The sequence below is a fragment of the Macrobrachium nipponense genome, chromosome 4 (assembly GCF_015104395.2).
Source record: "Macrobrachium nipponense isolate FS-2020 chromosome 4, ASM1510439v2, whole genome shotgun sequence".
NCBI classification, from domain to species: domain Eukaryota; kingdom Metazoa; phylum Arthropoda; class Malacostraca; order Decapoda; family Palaemonidae; genus Macrobrachium; species Macrobrachium nipponense.
This window is the reverse complement of record NC_061100.1, coordinates 100,456,771-100,465,888: the sequence shown is the minus strand read 5'-3', so window position 1 is coordinate 100,465,888 and position 9,118 is coordinate 100,456,771. Positions and strand designations below refer to the sequence as shown.

General features: G+C 33.7%; 1 long non-coding RNA gene across 1 annotated transcript; it reads right to left on the bottom strand.

Moving 5' to 3' along the window:
• Nucleotides 1-1,362: 1,362 nt before the first annotated feature.
• On the bottom strand, nt 1,363-3,705 carry LOC135211688 (uncharacterized). The gene is made up of 3 exons (XR_010313708.1): nt 3,614-3,705; nt 2,532-2,643; nt 1,363-1,543 (listed from the first exon to the last, which is right to left on the bottom strand). It is a non-coding gene; the product is annotated as an uncharacterized LOC135211688 (long non-coding RNA).
• Between the last annotated feature and the right edge of the window lie 5,413 nt (nt 3,706-9,118).

The following is a 9,118-nucleotide window of genomic DNA, read 5'->3' as shown; positions in this document are numbered from 1 at the left end:
CATCAAATGATATAATAACCTACAAGGTAAAGAACAATGAGAAAATGATCAAATGAACATGAACATTCAAAATATGATGAAACAATAATTAACATTGATTGGACATAGTTTTTAACAGGGAACAATGAAAAATCAATAACAGACTAAAGACCATATTGGCCTCAGTTGATAATACATGATATTTTCAGTTGAAAATGCTTTGGTATAGAAACCAAGTCTCAATTTCATTTTCTTACATTCTATACTTTTTCATGTTCATTTTCTTAGTGTGTGCTTTTCTATTTCAATTTCTTACTTTCTATGCTTTAAGTTAATTTTCTACATTCCTTGCTTTACGTTAATGTTCATGTTTTCTTACATTCCATGCTTTTATGTTCATTTTCTTTCCATGCTTTATGTTCATTTTCTTTCAATACTTTTCATGTTCATTTTCTTTAAGCTTTATGTTCACTTTCTTATTTTCTATGCTTTACGTTTAATATACGTATTTTGTTATGTCCATCATTTGCTTCTCATTTGGTTTTCTCATGATTAATTTAGTTATAATTACTACTTAAAAACACTGCAAGCCACCCGCAACACACCGCTACACGGAGTAACAGCAGCAAGAGCGCGTGCCCTGGCATAGCAAACAAACAACCCACGCCGCAACTCTGTGCTAGACACCGCAAACAGAACACGTCGTAACATGACGAACACACCGACCCTGGGTCCGTCGCCACGCTGCCCAAGAACGGTAATTTTTTCTCCATACCGCGTCAATAAGCATGCGGTTTCTTAAGGTCCCAAGCCGTAACAGCCCGCAACACAACAGTGCGTAGGTGTAAATCTACCTTCACTCAATTTCAAAAAATCCTGTTTTAATCTTTAAAAATATATTCACACTAATACTGTCAAGTAACTCGCTAGTTTTGATACCATAACTTATAAGGTTGATTTAATTTATAATGTCTTTACTCTACCCTGATTTTATTCTTAAATTTAATCCTCCTTACTAGTAAACCTGAACTTTACAGTTTCTACTTAAGTATAGTCTAGATATTAAGTTTCATAGTTTATGTTATATTAAGAGTACATTAAATTGTGCATCGATTATCACAAGTATTCAAGGCTTACATTATTAATGTATCACAGGCTTTTCTATATTCTAGAACCTTTTAGAAATTTCATATGCACTCCAGTCTCAGGTTTACAACAAACCCTAGTTTATATAAATCACTAAAAATTTTCATTGGGTCAAAAGGAAAGTAAACAATTACACGAATAAATTTTATTTTAACAAAAACCAGCTTTCACCCTTTCTCCGGATACTCAAAACTTACTGTGTAGAACCTATGATTAAACACCGTCCAGTCATCCCAGTTCATTATTTCTGTAGGCACAACCAATGAAAGTTCTGTTGCTATCCTAGGATCTTAAAGTCAACTTTCATGAACCTTCGTAGCTTATCCCAGTGGTATAGGAGTTAGAAAGTAATTGTTGTTCTTATTCTAGGTTTCTTACCAGCATTAATTTTAATTGCTGCTCTGTTCTTACCAACAACCTGCAATTTAAGGTCATTATTAGTAAATGCCCACAATGGTTAATTCTCGTTCAACTCTCCTTCAAAACCTAAAGGCTAACCAAAGCTAACCAGTCAAAAGCTAAATGCTAAAGGGCTAACCAATCCAAAGCTAAACAGCCTTATGGAATTAAAACTAGAATATTTTATGAAACTTTAAAGAAATTAAATTACTAGATTCATTAAGCGAACTTTTAAAACTTCCCCACAAAGCTCAAGAAACTTTAAAGCTCATATGTTAATGTTTATCAAAATGTCTTTATTATACAAGTTACTCAAGGTCCAAGTTAAGTTTTAAGCAATAACTATTTTAAATATAAAAGTTAATAGACTAAAGGCAAAGACGACGATGATTAAGTTACTCAAAATAACTAATCAATCTCATTACTCAGTTTAAAAAGACTACGATGATCAAGTTATTCAAAATAACTAATCAATCTCATTACTCAGTTTAAAAAGACTGAGGATTGATTTAAGTTTCTTTACCAGGTAATTTTACTAAATGCAAAATTAAGGTTTCCAAAAGTCACCCTGTACAAAGACTCCAAAACTAAATCCTCTAACTATACAGTTTTAAAAAACTTAGTTACTTATAACTATAAAGCTGTACAAAAGCTTTTAGTTACCAAGAAACCAAGATTTAACCCTGCAACTATCTAACCCTTCAACTACTCAGCTTTTTTTATAAAACTCCAAAAGATATTACACTTATGGTTTGCAAAGACTTATGTAGAAATTTCAAGTCTTTTAGTTATCACTAGTTTTCCCCACTTAAGCCTAAGGTTTGAAGGTTAGTTTGTATTTGTTTTCTGCAAGCCTCCTTTGACGTACGGTAGACAAGGGTCTACCGTACGCCAGAGGAACTCCTCCCCGCTTCAGGAGCACCGCCCCTGAAGGGGGAGGATTAGCTTGCCGAGTGTTAATATTGAGTAAACTTGACTCCGTTCCAAAAAAACAAAAAAAGTCTCACCTTTAGTTATAGAATAAAGCATAGTTACGAAATTTAGTCCAGAGGAAAGTAGATGCGTTATAGTCTTCGAGGGCGACTATAATGCCGAAATCTTCAACGTACATACAACAATCTGAAAGTGTTAAGAATAACTTCAAGAAACCATATAAATCAGTAAAATTAAATTCACTAAAACCAACCGCGACCAATGTTCAGAACATCCAAAATTCTGTAGTAATCAGAGCTTAAAACTTCATACTAATTAGCACTAATAAGAGTTACGTTTACGTTAAACTGTTTCTAAGTACGATTAGAAACTGGAATTCACAACTAACTCAAACCAATCACAGTTTCCACGACCAAAACTAAGAATATTGTACCAAAAACCAATATAAAATCCAAAACTAAACTTAAGAATAAAACTTAAGTTTAATTGTAACTTATTTATTGTTACTTAAAAGCCAGATTAAAATTAGTACCATACTATCATACTTACATCTAGCTAGAATAAGAAACTGCTTCAAAAACTTTCAAAATATCCAAATTGAGCGGGAAAAAAAAAAACTACCAAATGTCAGTTCATACAATAAGATTTAGTTTTAAGCAAAAATACTTCAAAACTTAAATATAATGTACTTCTTATAACATCCACAAATCATAGCAGAAAACATTAATCAAGAAGCAGTATAACTTTATATCCATAAAACAACAGCTCTAAAAACCCACAAAACAGCTCTATAAACCCACTAGCCAAAACCTATACACAAAAACCTGGTATAAACTACTGAAAATTTATTGATAACCAAGATTCATAAAGGTAATAAAGAGGTTTAAGACCACTTAAAGTGACAAAACACACTAAGACCAGTATAATACAGTATTATCAGTAATACTTTCTCTACACCCGTGTATAAATGACAGTTCAATTACCAGCAATAATTTCACATTCATTAAAACAAAAACCCCAAAAACCATTTACTAAAACCTATACATTACTAAAACGAAGTATACAAAATTTATCTGTATTCAGTTTCACAAAATCAATAAACAAAACACTGAACAAGCATGGTAACGAAATAACTCGATACCACAGGATATCTCACCTTGTAGATGTTCAAGGACCTTCCAACACCCGCGAAGACTCACATTCTCAGCAGTTTCAAACTGGACTAACAAACTACCGCGCTGCTGTCTGCTGGGCAAACGTAATGCTCACCTCCGCGAGACAAGGAGGAAGGAGAAGCCTGGAATTATTCTGTGACTCTTTTTGTTGTTCATTCAGCGACCACTAGATGGCAGGGGCAACAATGCACTCTTGTCAGGAAGTTATCACGAAAGACGCAAAATAAAATCATGAATAAAATGGGGAAGCGCAATTGAGAGAGAGAGAGAGAGGGATTATTGATGATTATGAAAAGGACATCTGAATGCTAAAGCTTACTTGACGTATTAAGAGAGAGAGAGAGAGAGAGGGAGATTCTGAAAAAGATATCTGAATGCGAAAGCTAACTTGACGTATTAAAAGAGAGAGAGAGAGAGAGAGAGAGAGAGAGAGAGAGAGAGAGAGAGATGTGAAAGCTAATGTGAACCTTGCTTATTATGACTAAAGGTATACTACCTTATTCCTTCCTAACCTATGGCCCTATATTCGTTTCCTTTTCATAACTAACAAAGTTACTATGTGACACAAAGACAGGAGTTATTCATCCAATATATAACGTCAGTCATCTCTCCAAATCAAAACTTACCTAACTGAAAGCTATTGGAACTCGCTGGCTACTCTTGAAGGAAATAAAAAGGAAATAAGCGATTTCATATCGTTTACTATTTCGTTTCGTGAAAATCAAATATGGCGACTCGGTGAATTATTGGAACAAGTTTGATATCAACTGTGATTCACGTATAGGGTCAATCTATTTCGTTAGTTTGGGTTCTGTAAGGGTAGTAAGGCTTAAAAAGGAATGACTTATTAATACTGACGTCAGTATCAAAAAACTGTTTTTGGGAAAAAAATTAACTAGATTTTTTTCACAGTGGGTATACCCATCACTTTAATTATAGCTAGTACCAGGTTTTGGAATGGGGGACAGTTTCGAGTTAGGGCAAATAGTTTGATTGAAAAAATTTGCAATATTAAAAAAAAAAGGCCAGATATGTATAGACTGTAGATATAATTCTGGACATGGCTCTATCAAAATTGAAAAGTTTATCTCCTGTTATTTTGTAATGTGGCCATAGCTGAATGATTCGAGTTTTTTACAGTAATACACAATAGTTTTTGAGAGACCTGGCATGGCTGTTTTGTGCTAAGTCGTTTAATCTCGTATGAGATAGAATTTTTAGGTAAACGGATTAATTCCGAATTCTAAACATTATTGATGTGACACAGGATACTATATTAAAACCTAATTCATCCAGTTTATAATACGATGCATTAGTTATACTATTCGCTAATTTATAGATGTTCGACAATCGTAGTTAAACAATCAAGGCCATATTCTAATCATACTTAATAGGACACAGGCTTCTATACTTAAATCTGATTTAATCAGTTTATAATTCAATGCACTATCGATATACTATAAGCTATTTACCTAAAACTGCTCTACAATTACACGAGCTATTCTGCTAACCTTATAGGCCCTTCTTCCAATCATAAAACTATCCAATAATCTCATTTTTTGTAGAGAGAGAGAGTAAAGGTCTACAAGAATCTATATTTTCACTCTACACCCAATCCAAACCTACCCACTGCTATATGTGTATGTCGTATTCTTATACTCGCTAATATCGCCAACTCAAACAGGTCTGGACAATTCACAGACACCAGTCAAGTACGATTACCAGCCCATGGCCACTTTCCCTAATTAGTACTCTATCTGCTAAAGAAACTTCCTAATTAATAATGAATTTTATTTAAGCTATTTCAAGGGCAACAGTATTAAGAATATTTAGGGTGGGCCCTCGGTATATATATATATATATATATATATATATATATATATTTATGTATATATATATATATATATATATATATATATATATATACATATCTATATATATATATATATAGATATGTATATATATATATATTACATATATATATCTATATATATATAAATTTATCTATATCAATATATATTTATCTATATCTATTAGATATAGATATATAGATATGATATATATAGTAGGCAGGAGAAGGGCACAGGAACATATCCACATCCATTAGATACATTTATTGCCTACGCGTTTCTTGACCCATGGTCACATCATCAGGACATCTATATAAAAAGGAGCATCCGAGCACATAATTAAAGAAACATATATAAAGCATAAGAAAACTTAAAATGGAAACTAAGTTAAACGTAAAATGCTGAATCACACTTAAGTACATTTACACATTAAAACCAAGAAAGCTTAAAATGATCTTTAAAAACTCAATAAAAGAAAAAATAAAGGTAAAAACGAACTTAAAATGAAGAGCAAGGCGCACCTCTCAAAATGACAGAGACAAATACACTAAAAGAATGCACAAGAAACAGAAAAAGAAGGCGGACAAATATACAAACAAGCCACCAGTTATGCCATGAACAGGGAAACAACGATGATTGGCAATTTAACGTAGGTACAATTCTTTTTATTAGCAGACTTTCCAAGAAAAGCAGTTCTCCAGGTTCCTTGACTTGGCCAATTATTTTGAAGATGTCATATTTGATCGATGTCTTGCAACTTCTAGCGTGCGATCTTATATTGGAAAGTTCGGGATTAGACAATCTGCAGCCCGTACGATAACTCACGCCCATGTGAGCATCGGCCCTGACCTTGAGGAGACGCCGAGTCGAACCAACGTAATTCCCGGAACTACATCCGGGGCACTTGTACTCATATACGACGCCCGACGTCATCAAAGGACAGAGCCGATCCTTGAAGGGAAACAAAGAGCCAATAGTTTTAGGATTTTTTGGAATTAGTTTGATATTTAGAGCACCAATATGTTTTTCAATAATTTTAGCACACTGCTTAGCAAAGTTTTGATTGGTGGGTAAAAAACAAAAGCTTGCATACATAGTAAGTTTAGGTACGTTACATTTAGGTATTAAGGGTGCAAGTTTTTTTATTAAGAACTTTCTTAATAACCTTAAGTACTAGATGGGAAGGAAAACAGTTGTTACGGAAGTAGTGCTTAAGGAAGAGAATTTCAGAATGAAAAGAGAGCCAATTAGAAGTTAGAGATAGAGCCCGATGTACCAAGGTATGGACAGAATTAATTTTAAAATTAATAAAACAAGAACTATAAAAATTGGAGCCGAGTCCGGTGAATGTACTTTTCCTAAAAATGGTCGTGTTAAAAATGGTCGTGTTATTATGGAAGTTGTTGGCTAGATTTAGGAATCTGTCAGCATCTTATTCATTTTTCAATAGAACGAATGTGTCGTCTATATACCTGGCGTAAAATAAGGGACAGAAGGACAAGGGGCACTCCTCCATACTTGCTCCTCCAGGGAACATGAAAATGTTGGCAAAGGTGGGGCCGAGGGGAGACCCCATCGCCATCCCATCGATCTGTTTAAAAAGCTGGTTACTAAAAACAAAGGCCGTGTCCAGCACGGCTAATTCTAAAAGTGTTTAAAAGATTCATATTAAAATTACAATATATAAAGTCAGGTGCAGGGAACAATTTGGTTAAAATAAGATCAATGGTCTCCCTCACAGGAACGTTAGTAAAGAGGGATTCTGCATCTAAACTGACCATATACAAATCTGAGTCTTGTGAGAGGATCTTAGTTTTAAAATCTTCGGAGTTCCTTAGCGGGTATATTGATTCCGGGTCAACGGCTCCAATAAAGGTACCAGAAACTTAAGCAAGCTTGTAGTTTGGGCCGTATTGTAGGAGGCTAGGATAGGGCGGGGGGAACCCTTGTTTGTGGGATCTTTAAGGCAGGCCGTACAGGATACCAAAGGAGACCCGCTGAAAAAAGGTCATCATAAGTTTTCTCATTAATTATTCCTTCAGTTTTGAAAGACCGTAAAATCTATTGATCCTGTCTTCTATCCGGTAAATTTCTTGATAGTTGGGTTGTCCAATTTTAGTGAATTTGGTGGGATCATCGAGTATCGTGTTCATTTTATTTAAATAGTCAGTGTTATCTAAAATAACTACCCCTCTTCCTCTTCCCTTATCAGGTCTAACAACTATGATGTCTTCACGTTTTGATATATTCTTGAGTAGTTCGTAATCCTCCTTCCTGAAAAAGGGAACCCAGTTAGTTTTTAATTTGGCAAACGTATTATGAGAGGGACTACCATTAGTTCATTTTGTAGGCGTGAGATATCTTTACATAGATCGAGTCTTTTAATACGTTGGAATAGTATTTCCAACGGTAGAAAGAATTGACAAAAATTGGGTTTAAAATTAAGTAAGCAGAAGTCTAACCCGAATGAGACGAGAAATTTTTCCCTTTTAGAAAGTACATATTGTGAGAAATTAATAATTGGAATTAGCTTGTGATCTGGGTATATTTTGGGCTTCAGACTTCCTGATGTTCGGTATATTTATCTTGTAACTGTATTATATTTTTCACGGTGTTGGATAAGAAGTTTAGTTGAATATGTTTGTGACTGGTATATATTTCGAGTTTATTATTCTTTCTGATCGATAATTTATTACTATAATTGCATTTTTTATAATATATTTTATTTTTAATTTCTGATGGTTAAGATGTTTAATGGAATTGGTTTGTGACTGGGGTTTATGTTAGGTTTGAGATTTTGTTTGATATTTAATGTTGTAGCAGTCTTGTATTTTAATCTCTTTTACTGATGTTGGATGTATTTACAATATCCTTAATATTTCTGGTGTTGTATATAGACTACTATAAGATCGTTAGACTCTTACCAATCTTGTATCTCCAGATCATCCGGTACTATATCCGTGACTATGCTTTATTTAAAAACGAAAGGTAAGGAGCTTTTTCGTTTATTACGTTCCAACCACACACATTGCAAGCTTCATCCTCGCCCTTCAGGGGCGGCGCCCCTGAAGTGGGGAGGAGCAAAGCTGGCGTTCGTTAGACAATGTCTATTGTACGCCAGAGGGGTGTTTGCTTTCGAAACGCACCAAATTAAAAAAAATCAAGTGTTATTTAAGTACTTGCACAAAGATTAACTAAAATCCGGTGTTCCTATTTCTTGTGTGAAAATGACCATAGGGGTCCTTCAACTTAATTTTAAGAGATTTCAGTCATTTGCAGCTACTTTGTTTTTAAGGTATAAAGGGTTGCAGGAGTTTTCAATTTGTAATTAATCAAAGTTGTAATGGTTCATAAGTTATCAAAAGTTTAAATATAATATTCTCATCAATTTGCGTATTTTAATAGAACTAAGAGCGCAGATTCTTAAAAATTTTTTATTAAATTAATTTTTTTTCAATACTTATTGAACTTTGTGATAAATTCAATATTAATGAATCTTTAATTGAAACTAAATAGGTATGTGATCTAACTAAACTAGTGCATATTGTTAAATTAATCTTGGTTTAGAATTAAGTTACTTTATTACAGGTTATGCTGGTGGAAATAACTAAATCAACAGCTGTGATGGCTTCCAAA